This window comes from Macrotis lagotis, chromosome 1 (assembly GCF_037893015.1).
Source record: "Macrotis lagotis isolate mMagLag1 chromosome 1, bilby.v1.9.chrom.fasta, whole genome shotgun sequence".
In the NCBI taxonomy this organism is placed as follows: domain Eukaryota; kingdom Metazoa; phylum Chordata; class Mammalia; order Peramelemorphia; family Peramelidae; genus Macrotis; species Macrotis lagotis.
Window position 1 is genome coordinate 100,094,129 of NC_133658.1, and position 16,195 is coordinate 100,110,323.

The window sequence follows — 16,195 nt, forward strand, 5'->3', positions numbered from 1 at the left end:
CATTTTCTCTGATTCTTGAGAGCAGAGATTATTTCTTACTTTATTTTTTTATATCCCCAGTACTTAACTTAGTACAGTATCTAGCATTCAATAGCTATTAAATAAAAGCTTGTTGACACCTATGTGATCTTGGGAGAATCACAACTTTTCAGAGTTTCTGTTACTCATTTGTAAAAGATCTGGTTAGACATGAATTATCTTTAAGGTCCTACAAGCTCAAAATCTATAATCATGTTTAAAATGACCACTCATGTGTTACACATATGTTCATTAGAAATGAACATCTGGAAGTTATAAAATGTGATCTTTTCTTTTCCATTGAATCACTATTTTAAGTAGTAATTACATTCCTAAGTTAGTTCATAAACTCTACTTAATCCAAATATTCCATATTTGAAATGAATGCAGTCAAAAATACTGTTGTAAAACAAGTTAAAAAGGGACTTGTGGGCATTTAAAATGATTTATGGTAGTTTATTACACCTTGTTTCACTTCAATTCTTAGTCTCTTCCTTTTTTAAAAAAAACTAAGTAATATAATAGATATAACACTATTAAATTATTTGTTGACTTGAAAGTGATTTTCCTCAGGATAGGGACACAAATTAGAATTGTAGCAGGAGAAAAAAAATAAATCGATTCAAAAGAATGTGTACATATCGGTGAGAACCGCCCCCCCCCCCCATCATGAGGGCTAGGGGGTGGGTAGAGAACAAATTGAGCATCCAAGGATCAAAGGAGGTGTAAGTCTCCACTTTCATGTCTCTGAAGATAGTGGTGAGAAAGGAAATGATAATGGACAGTGTTTCCCTTCTGCACAGAAAAATTCGGTCATTTTCCAGAATGTACAAGAGAGTGAGATGTGGGAAGAAGCACAGCATATTAACAAAAATGTACATCTAGATGATTTACCAGTTTAGTATTTCTAACATGGTGATTATTAGCTGCACTATAAAAAGATAAAACAAAAATTTCAACACCTTTTAAAGAGATTTAGAGTCTCCCTGAAGTGCAGCAAAATCATGTATCACCTCATCAGGGCCAGAAAAGAGCAGGTCTTAGTTTGGTATATGAAGATGGTACACTGAATTGCACATACTTGTAAAATGTGCAAGAAATGAGGCAGCATGCTACTGTGGAAAGAATTAGAAAAGGAGTCAGGAATTTTCTGCTCTTGCCAGTCCTATGATAATGAGCAAATGATTTTATATATGTGGCATTAGGAAAGTCACTTAACTTTTCTTGGCCTCAGTTTCCTCATCTATAAAAATGAGGGGATTGGACTAGTTGATTTCCAAAGTTCCTTTTACCTCTAGATCAATATCCCATGATCCTAGGTTTTTCTAGCAAATTATAAAGTAAGGGAGGAAAAAAAAAACCTTTGAAGCCAGCAAATGAGAGAGTAGTTAGTTTTAAATATACCTCAGTGTTCCCTGCATTTCGGATGTGGATATATATTTAGGGGGAGTCAAAGGTTTCAGAATTTTGGTACCTTTTATTTTAACTCCTTAAGGGTAAGGAGAATGTTTTGAACATCTATAAATCATCTTGTATATAGTAAATATTCAATAAATATTTATTCTTTGTAAAGGAAAAGAATGGCAAATGTGAAAAACAGATTACACATTGAAGGTATTTTTAATGTGACAGTGCTCAACTTAAGTGCACAGGTAGTTATGATCTGCAGCTTTCTTAAATGGTTTTAAAGGTTCATTAAAAAAGAAACCTGCTATTTGCTTCTATTTAAATACTATATTCCATAAAAATCTTTTTTTTTTTTTTTTTTAGATTTTTGCAAAGGCAATGGGGTTAAGTCACTTGCCCAAGGCCACACAGCTAGGTAACTATTAAGTGTCTGAGGCCAGATTTGAACTCAGGTACTCCTGACTCCAGGGCCAGTGCTCTATCCATTGCGCCACCTAGCCACCCCCCATAAAAAATAGAAACCAGAGGAAAACATCAATTCTTTTATCCTATAAACATATTATCATAAAAGGCTGGTCCTCAAATCTTTTCTTTTGTGCCTAGCCCTACACCTAAAAAATAAAACAAAAACACTTGCAGTTCATCTTACAGGTGTCCTGGGATATTAGAAACTCCTCTATCTCAACAGATGCGAATGGCTGAAAGGCAGAAACACAGAGAGCAATTTTAGCAGAATGGTAGTAGATGGATGTAGATTTCAAGAGCTTAAGGAGAGAGTAAGGAATATGATAAGGAAAGGAGGAATCTAGTATAAACAGATATGTCCAAAACACTATACAAGTTAATCTTATTTGTATTTGCTGCTAACATCAAGAAAGTTTTCCCATATACTTACAGTTTATCCAACAACTAAGGTAGATAATAATTATAAATGGCAGTCCCAAACTGGCATTATTCTAAAAACTTAGATTCCAAAGAGGATTTAAAGTTTCCTATAATAAAACAGTCTAAAAGTAAAATCTAACAAAATAATCTGAATTATTTAAAGATGTTTTCATATTTATAGTTTTTCAACTTCAAATCTGATTTTAGGAGACTAATACCCAATTTTCACATCATAATCTAAACACTTGCAGGGAGAAACAAAGAACAGAACCATTTCACCTAGTATTAAAATGCTCATTATTTGTCAAAAAGAACTAGAACCCCTATTGGAATTACAATTATAGATATTTTCACTAAATTTTTTATTAGTACTTTGAAAGGATAAAGCATATTTCATTTTCAGATGAACTTTAAAGAAAACACAAATATAGGTTTTCAGCTTTTCACTTTTAAATTATCGGTTGATAAGTGAAATAGTCTGAAAATAACTTAGAAAAAATATTATACTTTATTCTTGCTGATCTATATTATGACAACATAGAAAGTATTAGAGTCAATATATCTGGTATTAAAAAGCACCACCAGACAAAAGGTATACTAGGATATATTTCAACAGAATCAATTCATATGTTCTTAATTTGTAATACAATTTAAAATGATATTTTAAAAACCTACCTAAAACAAAACCAACAATCCTCATGGTATTAATGAGTATTCCACGTGCTGGATTAATTTTTCTATATGCAGTACAAACACATTGTGCCACTTAACAACCTGCCACAGCGGTCAGACACAAAAATCTGTGCTAGTAACAACTGTGTTTGAAAACAGTTCCTAGTCTCATGGCAGAGATACATGCCTGACAACTGTTTCTAACACAGCTGTGACTACCTTAGCTTTTCTTTAATTATGGAAAAGTTTTATAAAGCAAGTGACATTAAGATAATTTTAAAAATTTTATTCTGTTATGTAAAAACTGCAGGATTTAACTGTTTAAAAAAGTTGTTAAATCTTCTTTCTTTTTTTGGAGGGCTCCACAGTCAAGTTTATTCAGACAAATCTTTTTCTAATAAAAATACTATTAAATATATCTAAAATTCTTTCACCACTATCACTTTCTTCTCTGCCAATAAACATGCTCCAGTATCTCCCAATCTCAAAACAAAATACTTCTTTTCATTTCATTGCTAAATTTCTCGCCATTCCTCTCTACTAATTTGTTTTCTCACCATTCAATTACTTTCAAACTTTTGCCCCACTGAACTCAAATTATTTGCTCAAAAGTCACAAATGACATCCTAACTACCAAATCTAATAAATTTGATGCTCTTCACTCTTCTTTCTTTGGGGGAGAAGAGGGGCACACTGACACTCTTGACCAAACTTATTTCCTTAGCTTCTGTTGTAGTACACTCAACTGTTGTGGGTTTTTTTAAACCTTGGATTGTTCTTTCTATCTCCTTTAGCGGCTCCTTGAATATAGAACTTTTTAATTATTCTTCTTCCCTCTACTTAACTCCTTCATTTTTAACTATCTTCTCTCTGCAAACTCAAACAGACTTCTCTCCTGAGTTTCATACTCACATTCTCAACTGCCTAGATGCATCTCTGCAAGGCTGGCTGGTAGACATAAAACTAAGAATATGTGTGACTTTTTAGGAAGGAAATTATTTACTGTAGGATTCAGAGGGGTAGTGGAAGATTCTGGTGGACTATGATTACCAACAAAGAGGAACTAAATGGCTGCTGGAGTGACAGTGATGAGACTATTGAAAGAAATATCTCCATCGTAAGAACTATCATAGAAGAAAGTTAAGTCAGGTCATGCCTAACATATTTCTGGAGAAAAAAATTTCAAAGAAAGGATCTCATGGATTATAAAATTCTACACAGAAAGTCACCCTAGGAAAATTGGAAAGCTCAAAATAATAATACTGTGAAGACACAAAAGAGAAATAATTTTGATGAAGACAAAAAAGACAGATTATAAAAAGGCCATTGTAAATGCAGAAATAAAGTATGTTGACTAACCTTGTTCTTGGAAGGAAAAACAATGAACAAAGAAAAAGCATAGGCCTACCTAGTAACAATGAGTGGCAGCTGCTGTTGTTTCTTCTTTGTTCTCAAAACGAGAGGGGTGCAAGTGCAAAGTCACCCATCTCACTTTCTCCTCCAGAGCCATATGGGTCCAATGGACAGATATGGATTAGGATGACTGAAGACAGTCCCGGATATAGTGGGAGATCTTGGCTTTTTTAAAGCTATGTCTTTCCCAGGTCAGATGACAAAAATCTTAAAACAACAAATAAGGTAGTGGTTTTTGTTTTGCTTTGTTTTTAAATGTTGAGACTCCAAAAGATGTGTGATTTCTGTGACACAGAACTTCCACCTAGGAATCTATCCATTTCTGTTCAACCTTGTGCTCTCATTCATGACCTTACATAATCTAGTGGATTGTTAAATCCACTCAATACACTGAGGGCTTTTGACCAGTCAAATCATCCTGGCTTTCCATTCTTTTTCTTTTGTTCCTGCTACATGTTGACCCATCATAAACACACAACACCCTTTTAGCAATTCTTTTTTACTGTTTCCTTTGCATGAGAATCTTGTTAGTCAAGTGTTGTAGTCTACACTTCATGTGCTAGGAAATAGGAATATACAGAGAAAAACAGTTTCTCTGTTCTCACATTCTATGAGAAGCTGAGAAGGCCAAAACAACATGTATAATGTTCATACAAAATATCTAAGAATAAAATAAAACAATTGTGAGGACAAGGCAACCCCTGCCTTGGAAGGAGTGGGAGATGGAGGGGGAAATCAGAGAAAGTCTAAGTAAAAGGTGACTTTTTTAAGTTGAACTCTGAAAGGTTCTAGTTATTCAAAGAACTAGAGGTGAGGAAGGCACAAAGATGAAAGCGGAAATGTTTTGTGTAAGAACAGCAAGTAAGACAGTCTGACTAGACTATATAGCACCACTGTCAAAGATCTTTGAAAAATCATGTAGAATGGAAGAGGTAATCAAATCAGCAGGATTGGATTAAAACAAGTATCTATATGTCAATGATTTTTTTTGTCTGAAAATTCTGGAAAATTCTAGAATTCATTAAAGGGGTAAGCAATCTGAGTCAAAAAAAATCAGGCTTCACTACAAACAAGTCACACTTCATTTCTAGGGTGGGGAGGGAGGTGAGGAAGAGGGAGATGGTTACTAGAGTTGAATGGATAATTAGAGGATTGCCAAAGATAAGAGTAGATTTTAGCTAAACATTTGGCAATTTATCACACTATTCTTAGGGGAAAAGATGGAAAAATGTGGGTTAAATGATCATACAAATAAGGTAGACTTCAAACAAGACTTAATATAGCTCAAGCCAAAAAAAAAATAGTCCAATTTAAAGGATATTTCTAGTATAATACCCTGGGTATTATTATCACTAATTTGGATACAGGCAGTGATGGAATCTTTATCAAAATTGTAGATGATACAAAGCCAAGAATGACCACTGACATCACTCTGGATGCCTGAATCAGGGCAAGAAAGATACAGATGTTGCAAGGGGCAAATTTAGGCTAAGAAAAATTTGCTAAAAATGAACTCTATACAAAAGAAATTGGAGACTTTCAAGTACCAGTTTTCTGACTTATAGTAAAGAGGTTTCTTTGTTTCTGGTAGATGTGTCTAGATAAATTCTGAGGTGCTTTCCAACTCTGAGATTCCAAGATGAAATTTGAGATGCAAGTTGGATCACAAATGGTGGGCCTTGAATTTCAAACACAACTTAAAGAATTTATAATTTATTTATTTTGGAAGTACTGGTTTTAAACAGTAGAATTATCTGCATAAAACAATATTTTTATTATCGCCACAATTTGAAGGATGAATTGTATAAAAGAGAAAAGAAGATAAATCAGTGGCTATAAAATTATGAATGGGAAGCAAGATACTTGTCCAAACAATATTACCATTATTCAAATTCTCCTTTTTGGAAATGCCACTAGAACCAATTTATAAATTTCACAAACAAGTCTCATTACTTTCAAGTTCTATTTATTTGGGCTGATTATGACTTGAAAAGGGAGAATGGGGGGTGGGAAGGAAGAATACTATTCAGAGATATGACAAGTTTGGTACCACACAAAGACTCGGCAAAACACAGAGAAAGAATAAATGAAAAGAGGAACTGATGGGGAAACAGTATCTAAGAGAACCTTCAATAAAACTTATGCTGGCCTAAAGTATCTACATATTAAACACAAAATATGGGTAAATAGCAAAGTAATCTAGAGATATTTATACGTTGGAGTAAATTTACCATCATAGCCATAACTAATAATCAGTAAAATATAAATTCTTGGAGGCAGGGACTAGTATAAAACCTTATCCACAGTAGACACCTAATAAATATTTGTCAAACTGAACTGAATTTAGAATGAAGAGAAAAAGATGAATACTCCAGGTTTAGTTCATACTAGTGAATTAAATTCAGATCATGTAAATCAACCTAAATTTCAATTACAGACACCATACTAGATATTTATATATTTTTACAAGTACACAAATCCATAATAATTTCATATATCACTAATTTCATTTCCACAGAATATTTTGGATTGTTTTCAAAGTAACTTTCCACTGATAAGTTCTGTAACATGACAAAACAGATTTGATTTATTCTTACATATCTGTGATTAGAAATACAACTATAAACTTATAAGCTAATTAGAATGTGCTTCCTTTGACAGGAAAAAAAATCCTTCAACAAACAATACAAAGTTAATGAATTCTCTGAAAACACACACATACACCTTTATAAAATAGAGAAGGGACCTGTATCATCAATATACATGAGCAAACTAAGGAACTAAGAGATTAAAGGACTCCCTAATTTAAAATGTTCTCAAAAGTAAACGATGGACTTTCTTTTCTGATGCTTTCTTTTTATTTTGCTTATTATTATGATAAACTGAATTTTGGAAATAGCACTAGATTGGGCTGAGAATCTGAGCTTGAATTTTTGGTTGTTAAATCTTACCTGCAAGACACTGAGCAGTTAATTTCCTTCCCTTAAATTACGTATGAAGTATAAAGTCTAGCCAGAATAAATCAAATCTGTTTTGTCATGTTACAGAACTTATCAGTGGAAAGTTACTTTGATATCTGTAAAATACAAGAGAGCTTAGGATCTCTAAAATCCCTTTCAATCTAATGGCCCTATGAACTATTATTTTCAAAGTAACTTGTCTAAATAGATTCCACCTGGTTACAAACCTGTTAAGGAATCTTACCAGAAATCTTCATACAATGCTGCCCCTATTCTGTTCTCTACTTCCCCGTGGGTCCCCCTCACCCCCAACTTCCACCAAATTCTTGAATTCTGCATCTGGGACATGGGTTCTAAAAAATAAATTTTCACTTTGAATGGGCAGGAACCAAGCCTCTTATATAATTTCCCAGTCATCTCCACACCATGATGCCTCCTATCCCCTCCTTTTGTATTATCTTCTTTCATTAAGATGTAAACTTCATGAAAGCAGGGGCTAAACTTGCTTGTTTGTAATTCCAGGAGTAAGCACTTAATAAATGTTCTAAACCTACCTATAAGATAAATATTTATTGTTGTTGTTTAGTCATTTTTTTTAGTCATGTCTGACATTTTATGATTGATCTGATTTGGAGTTTTCTTGGCAAAGATATAGAGTGATTTACCATTTTCTTCTCCAGGTTACTTTATAGATGAGAAACTGAGGCAAACAGGGTTAACTGACTTGCCTAGAGTCACACAGCTATTAAGTGTGTGAGGTTGGATTTGAATTCTTGAAGAGGATCTTCCTAACTCCAGGTCTGACACACTAGCTGCCCCCATTAGATAGATTTAGTAGCAGAAAAAAATCTCCCTTGATTTTCATTAGTCTCTAACAATAATGAGAATGGTAGGCTGGATGTATTGTGTATGTTTTCATCTCTAACAAGTCAATCCTCTGATTAAGTATTTGAAGATCTACTATGTACTTGATTAGTCTTATAGACATTATTGGAGAAGAACAGTAATTTTCTAGGATGGGGTCCTTGCCTTAAGGAGTTAACTGTCTTAGAAGAAAACAGTTTATCAGATGCTACATTTTGCAACAGTTCAGAAAAGGACAAGACTAATATGAACTGAGATCATCATAAGTATTATAAAGGAAGTGACACATTGTAACTTAAAGAGTCAGCCAGTACAATGTGGCAGAAAAGAGGGGGAGTATTTTAGGTATGGAGTGAGGATAGTAAAGGAAATGTATAAATTATTTTTGGGACAGCTACTAGACTTAGCTAGAATTAAGTCTGACCAGACAGGATGAAGCTAGAATATATGTCAAAGACAGCAATTGAATCTATATTTTCCTGATTTAAAGTCTATCTCTTGGGGCAGTCAGGTGGCTCAGTGGATAGAGCATTGGCCTTGGAGTCAGAATCTATGTTCAAATCAGGTCTCAGACACTTAATTGCCTAGCTGTGTGACCTTGGACAAGTCACTCAACCCCATTGCCTTAAATTTTAAAAAAGAAAAAAAACTCATCATGCTGTATGAAATAATAGCATGGAATAACACAGGGTCAATTAGCAAGGAAAAGAAAGGATAAATCCAAGAAATGCTGTAAAAGAGCAACTGACAATGCTTGATAACTGAACTATACGAAGCAAAAACTGCTGAATTTGAATGAAACCAAATTGGGCATTTATTAGGTGGAAAGCACTGTTCAGTTGTGGAGATTCGAAGTCAATTTTAATGCCTCCTCCTCCTTCAGGTCATTATTCTCAAGACTTCTGATCAACAACTGTTACTGATAGTGATCAGAAAGCCCCCTCTCTATAAAGATTTTGCCCCTTGGTAATGTCAGAGCCAGGCTAGAAAAGTTGGTCTTCAGGGCACTGTTGTTCCCAAGGTTCTTGTGTTCAGGGTTGAAGGGAAATGGTAGCAATATAGTGGTGGTTTGAGAGGTAGCCCATGCTGCATTCAGACTCTCCCTCAAAGTGCCTTCTGCTAAGCTGGCATTTCTGCCCTTTGTGATATAGAGGCAAAAGACCTGGGATCAAAACCCAGTTGTCCTTTTTACTACATATAACTTTGGACAAGTAACTTAACCTTTCTTCCCCAGTATCCTTTTCTAAAGTGAGAGGGTTAAACTATATGACTTTTTTTTTTTAGATTTTTGCAAGGCATTAGGGTTAAGTGGCTTGCCTAAGACCACACAGCTAGGTAATTATTAAGTGTCTGAGGCAGATTTGAACTCAGGTACTCCTGACTCCAGGGTAGGTGCTCTATCCACTGTGCTACCTAGCGGCCCCTATATGACTTCTAACGTCTATGATGTTATATGAGTAATTAGCTAAGAAGAGGAAAAGAAGGGGGGGGGTCTATTGGGAGATATGAAGGCCTAAGTAATTAGAAGAATAGTGAGGATTTTGAAAGAAATACTAATGTGAGAATGGATTTAATTGTAGTTAGAGATAAAAGTAGAACTATAAAAAGTACAGAGATTTAGTCATTCACGTAAATTAATTCACAAATAAGTAGAAGAAAAATTAAAAATTAAAAAAAAAAAAGGACGGCCAGCTTAGAAATGAGCTCATAGGAAGGCCAGAAAGAAGAGGAAGAAAGCAGAGTAATAGAGAGAGTCAAGGTGAGTTTAAAGAATGTCTGCCATCATACATAATTTATAAATATGCAACTAAACCACTAAAACTTGACGTTACGTGGGTCTTTTGACTATGTTGTATATTTCCATTAGACTATCTAGTTGATAGTTGTCATGTAAATAAATGCACATAGTTTTATTCTTTATAAAAAATTTAAAATAGTTATTAAAAAACAATCACAACTCATGTATTTCCCAATGCCCTAAATGAAAAATTTTTAGACTGTCACAGAAGAATTAAAAGTGTATAATTTTTACAAAATTTACAGAATAGATTTTTGACAAAGCATGGATAATTTGTAAATTAGAGCACAGGGTCACAACAGAAGTAAAAATAACTTTTTAAAAATTCCATTTAAAAATGAATTTCACTATCTCTTAAGAAAACAGAAATCACCAGTTTCCAACATTGAAGCAATTGCTGAATTATCTGTGTGCAATAAGACCACTGAAGCATTTAGAGTAAAAATCCAAATCAATATTAAAATCCAGAAAAGATGAGAAGATACTGCAGTTAAAGTAACTCCAACCTGTCTTGTTGAAAAAGATATTTTTTCAGTAAACACACACACACACACACACACACACACACACACAACGAACAAAGGAAAATACATCAATACAAATTATAGCCATTTCTTACATAGATTTAAATGATTTAAAGTAATTAGAACAATGAAATTCACAAAGGAACACAGCAAACAGGGAATCTTCTTCCAAGAAGAATGATAGTGACATGACACAACCAAAGGCCAGACTGGTTTGGAATATTTTCAGAACACTCCTCTCTCCTTTCCAATCTGCTGATGCCTTATCCACATCCTGCCTACTAACGGTGAGTTTTCTCCCAATATTGTCATGGGATTTCTTAGCTTATATATTCTCTCAGTAAAGTGGCTTCTATTAGCTCTAAGTAGATGTATTGCTTGTATGTCTCTCATATACATGTATATCAAATTCAACTTGTACAACACTGAATTCATTATTTTCCCCCTTAAATCATTTCATCTTTCAAATTTCTTTAGCTGTCCAAGGCAACTCTTATCCTTCCAATCTCCCAATTCCTAACACTGGAATATTCTTTAATTACTCATTCTCCCTCATTCCATTTATTCAATTAGTTACTAAATCTTGCCATTTCTGCCTTCATATCTCTCAACAGACCCCCCTTTTCTCTTCTCAACTATTTTTATTTAGATCTTCATGTCTCACCAAGTTATTGCAATGATTTAATTGGATTCTATGCCACAGGTCTCATATCACTTCACTATATCTCTACACAAAGCTGCCAAAAGATTTTATACTGTATCTTCCCTTACTCAGTCCACTCCAGTGGCTTTCTATTGCCTCTAAAATCAAATACAAACACTTCTATTTAAATTTAAATTTAAAATTCACCTGTATTTCCACACTGGACATCACTTACTCCAACACACTGGATGGGATCTAGCCAAACTGACTCCTTCTCTATTCCTCATATCTCCCTTTCTGTACTAGTTGTCCCTTGTGCCTGAGATGCATTCTTTTCCTTACCCTGGTTTTAAGAATTCCACTTTTCCTTTTAAGATGCAGCTTCAGCACCATCTTTTGCATCTAGCTTTTCCCCTAATCCTCACCCTTCACCCGCTAGTGCCCTCCTTCTCAACTTCCTTGTATTTGACTGCTCTCTCTACATATTTATGCTATATTTGTTTTTAATATATACTTCTTGTTTCCAGAGAGAAAGAAAATATGTTTTTAACCTATCAAAATTTCAACACGAGCCTATTTTCATCACCTATGATAATAAAATTACAACATTGGATTCAATCCCTGATATACTAAATGAGAAACTGGATGGATTCAATCCCTGATATACTAAATGAGAAACTGGAAATGAGATTAGGAAGGACAGCTGGATCAGACTAAGTATAAGTGAAAGAAAGCAGCTCTGCCTGAAATCACCATTTTCAAAGCAGTGCAGGATCAATGTTCAAGATATTTGAGAATAAGATATTAAATTAATTGAAAAAAAATCATGGCTCAAGACACCTACCGTTCATCTCTATAAAAGTTATATGAAAATGAAATATGCAATGTATACTTATAATGAAGGTATGTGAAGTGAACAGGCAAGCTATCAAAATTTATTTCTATACATGTTTTCACAATCAAACACCTGACTAAAAAGGTTTAGGGGTCAGCTATGGTTAAAGTATTGTTAAGGCGAAATCAAATTGTCATTGTTTTTTAAGCTATGATGAAAGAGCAAAATGAATTTTTAAAGTCTTAAAAATAATTATAATATGTGATATATGTTAAAAGTTTTTCACTTCTCTCATGAACAATGTCTTCTGTAGAATAAAAACGGAGAGGAATTTCCTTTATTGTTAGTGGTTCTCTTATTTTTTTAGTATTTTTTTTACAGGCAGTTGGTTAAGTGACTTGCCCAAGGTCACACAGGTAATTATTATGTGTCTGAGACCAGTTTTGAACTCAGCTCCTCCTGACTCCAGTACTCTTGACTTTACTGCACCACCTTAGTTGTCCCTATTGTTAGTGGTTCTCAACCTGGGGCATGTAGAATGTTTATTTTTTTTAAATTTTAATATCTGTATTTAATATAATTGATTTCCTTTGGAATCTTATGTATCCAATTTTCTGCCTTTAAAAACATTATTTTGAGAAAGGGTTCATAAATTTTACTAGATCACAAAAGGACTTAATCTTTACTATGTATGATGAGGTCACAAATTCATCAATGATACTGTAATGATTATGTCAAGCCCTAGAACAAAATATATAGAATCATAAAAATTATAAAAATTCAAAAATTACTAGATACTCTCAGCAGTTTAATCTAATTCTAAAATAATACTCATTATAACATACATTATAAGTAGTCACTCACTCTCTGCTTGAACATTTCAAATGCCCCTCAAGGCAGCCCATTCCAATTTTGAGCAATCCTATTAAACTTCTACCATTCATTATCATTCAAATGGTCAACCTAAATAATCCATGTAGGAAGAATTTAATGGTCCTTAATCAAGCAAAGAATAGAGGATGACCATAAAAGAGAAAACAGATTATCTAAATCATATAAAACTTAAAATCTTTTGTACAAGCAAAATTAAGGCAGCTCTAAGCAGCTGTAAATTTTGGGGAAAATTTTCCAAATCCTTGGAAAAGTCTGATATTCAAAATAAAACAAATGATACAGATATATAAGGCCAAAAGGCATCCCAACGATTAACTATTTAAAATTAAACTCAAAATCATTAATAGTAAAATGAAGTTCAAATTAAATCATTGTTCAAGTGTCATCAATTTTTTAAAGATGATTTTTTTTAAAAAAATGGAAAGTTAGTATCAGAAAGTTTATGGGAATATATGCACACACTTCTAGTGCATCTATAAATTGGTTCAAGTATTCTAGAAAACAATTTGAAGTATAGAGCAATTTACCAATTATTTATTCTTTCAAACCAAGGAATATTCCTTCCGGGCATAAACATTTCCTCTCCCAAAAGGCTTAATGCAGAAAGTGTGTGTATAAGTAAAAACACACAAATGTATATATGTATAGGAATGATAGAATACTGTTGCACTATAAAAATGAAAGCTATGAGGAATTTAGAGAAACATTTGAAGACATATATGAAGTAATGTATGAGCAGCTAGGAGGCACAGTAAATAGAGCTCTAGAATTGGAATCAGGAGGACCTGACTGCAAATCCACCTCAGACACTTGACTAAATTGTGCAACTCTGGAAAAGATACTTAATCCTGTTTGCCTCAGTGACCTCATCTATAATATAAGCTGGAGAAGGAATTAGCAAACAATTCCAGTATTTTCTTTTTTAGTATTTTTTTTTTTGGCAAGGCAATGGGGTTAAGTGGCTTGCCAAAGGACACACAGCCAGGTAATTATTAAGTGTCTGAGGCTGGATTTGAACTCAGGTACTCCTGACTCCAGGGCTGGTGCTCTATCCACTGTGTCACCTAGCCACCCCCAATTCCAGTATTTTTGCCAAGAAAAATCAAATGTAGTCATGAAGAGTGGGCCACAACTGAAACAACTAAGTGAAGAAAACAGAACTGAGAAACCAAAGCTTGTAGGACTACAAATCCCATAAATGGAAATACTAAAACCCAGATCAGTCGCACTGGGATGTCTCCCTCTGGGAGAGAAGGTAAAGGAGTGTCAATGTGGGTGGAAAAACGCTTCATGGGCTGACAGATATCTCAGCTGATTTCACTTAAATGTTTTTATTTGTTAGATAACAGTCCAATAAGGAAGGTGTTTTTTTTCCAGATTGTGAAACATTTTTTAAAAAAAATGTTTATTTTTTAATTTATAGTTCCAAATTATTGCCTCCCACCAATTAAGCAGGCAGAAAATATGCTATCCATTATACATATGAAGTCATAAAAAGTCTATGGTCTTATTAGACATGCCAAAAAAGAAAGAAAAGAAAAGAAAAATAAAAGAAGTAGGATAAAATATACTTCATGGGCAAGCCACTTAACCCCTGTTTGCCTTGCAAAAACCTAAAAAAAATATATATATATATATATATATATATATATATATATATATATATATATATATATATATATATATATATACTTCAACCTGTACTTAGGGTTAAATATCTCTCTCTGGAAATGAACTGCATTTTTCATCATATTACTGACAGCAGCTAAGTCTTTCACAGTTAATTAACATTTTAATGTTACTGTTACTATGTAGAGTGTTATTCTGGTTCTGTTCACTTTACTTTGCATCAGTTCATATGAGTCTTCTCAGGTTTTCCTGAACCTATCCTAGTTCATCATTTCTCATAGTACAATAGTATTTCATCAAAATTCTGTTGGAGAATTAAAAAACAAGGAAAAAATTTCTTGATAGGGCTATGGTATTCAGATAAACCACTGAACTCATCATTATATGTAAGCCTAGGATTAAATGAGAGGAAGAAAGAGGTCATATTGCATTTAGGAAACAGTACTGTACTTTCAAAAATTTCAAGCACTCTCTGAAACAAAAATCCTTTTCCCCCCTCCTGGATAGCTGTATTCATCTGGAGATGCTGTAGGGCACTTGGAACAGGGTGGCTAGATAACACAGTGATATAGCATTGCCCCTGGAGTCAGGAAGACAAGAATTCAAATGTTTGCCTCCATTACTTGATATTGTACTAAGGTGTGTGACCTTGGGCAAATCACTTAACCCTAATTGCCTTGCACAAAGGGCCATCTCCAGTTGTCCTGATCCATATCTGGCCACTGGACCCAGATGTCTATAAAGGAGAAAGTGAGGTTGGTGACTTAGCACAACAGCACCCCTCACTCAAATTCAATTCATGTGCTTATCATGGCATCACCTCCCTGATGTCAAGGTCCTCTTCAAAAATCATGGAACATTACAATTACAAAAAAATCAAAATTACAAGTGACTATAACAATAAAGGAAAAATACCTACTGTGCTTAAGTAGGCTGGTATGTATTAAGAATAGCATGTAGTGAGAAGAATAGATTTCAGATGAACACCAAAGACCAAGACTTCCATTAAAAGTTGATAACAAGGAAGCAGGAAGACTAGGATTTGAATTCTAACTCAGAATATTATTAGTTCTATGTCCCTGGGGTCACCTCATCTTTCCAGGGCTTAGCTTAGCACAGGGCATAGCATAAAATAGGTACACTAAGTATTTACTCCTCTCAGTTTCCTCACCAGCAAAACTGGGGATGAGGGTGCAAAGAGAGAGTTGACCTCTCAACATCTCTAAAATTCCTACCAGCTTTACATTGATTATCCCACACTTAGTACCTCTTTCCATCTTTGTTACTACTTGGAGAACTCTAGAGAAGGTCCAGCAATGAGAATGAACTATCCCCTCAAGAAACTGGGTGGATGTCAAATACAAACAGGAAATTATAGATTTGGATACCAAGAAGCTAAATAATTCAAGATCCCTGGCAGTGTTCCTACAATGTTCATAAGGCACCGAAAACATTGTATTTGATACTTCCTTTAAAAACCCTTATTCTAACTTTCCAGATTTTTCACTAGTATTTTTGCTCATATCTGGAAGATCTTGGAGAACAAATGCCTACCTCAGTCATCATTTAGTTGACTAACCATGCAGGGGGGACCATCTAGTGACCAAAAAAATAACTACAGGACTTGTAACAATAAAAATCTATTAAAAACAC

The 16,195-nt window shown here is 34.0% G+C and overlaps 1 protein-coding gene across 3 annotated transcripts in view; it reads right to left on the bottom strand.

Moving 5' to 3' along the window:
- Positions 1-16,195, bottom strand: part of FBXO11 (F-box protein 11) — a 123,352-nt gene that overhangs the window by 43,275 nt on the left and 63,882 nt on the right. Inside the window, exon 1 of one of the 3 annotated variants that reach the window (XM_074205488.1) lies at positions 981-14,510. The exons of the other annotated variants lie outside the window; for them this stretch is intronic. The gene's annotated coding sequence lies outside the window, so the exon portion shown is untranslated. Of the gene's footprint in view, positions 1-980; positions 14,511-16,195 lie in introns of those variants that run through there. 3 annotated transcript variants of the gene reach the window in all.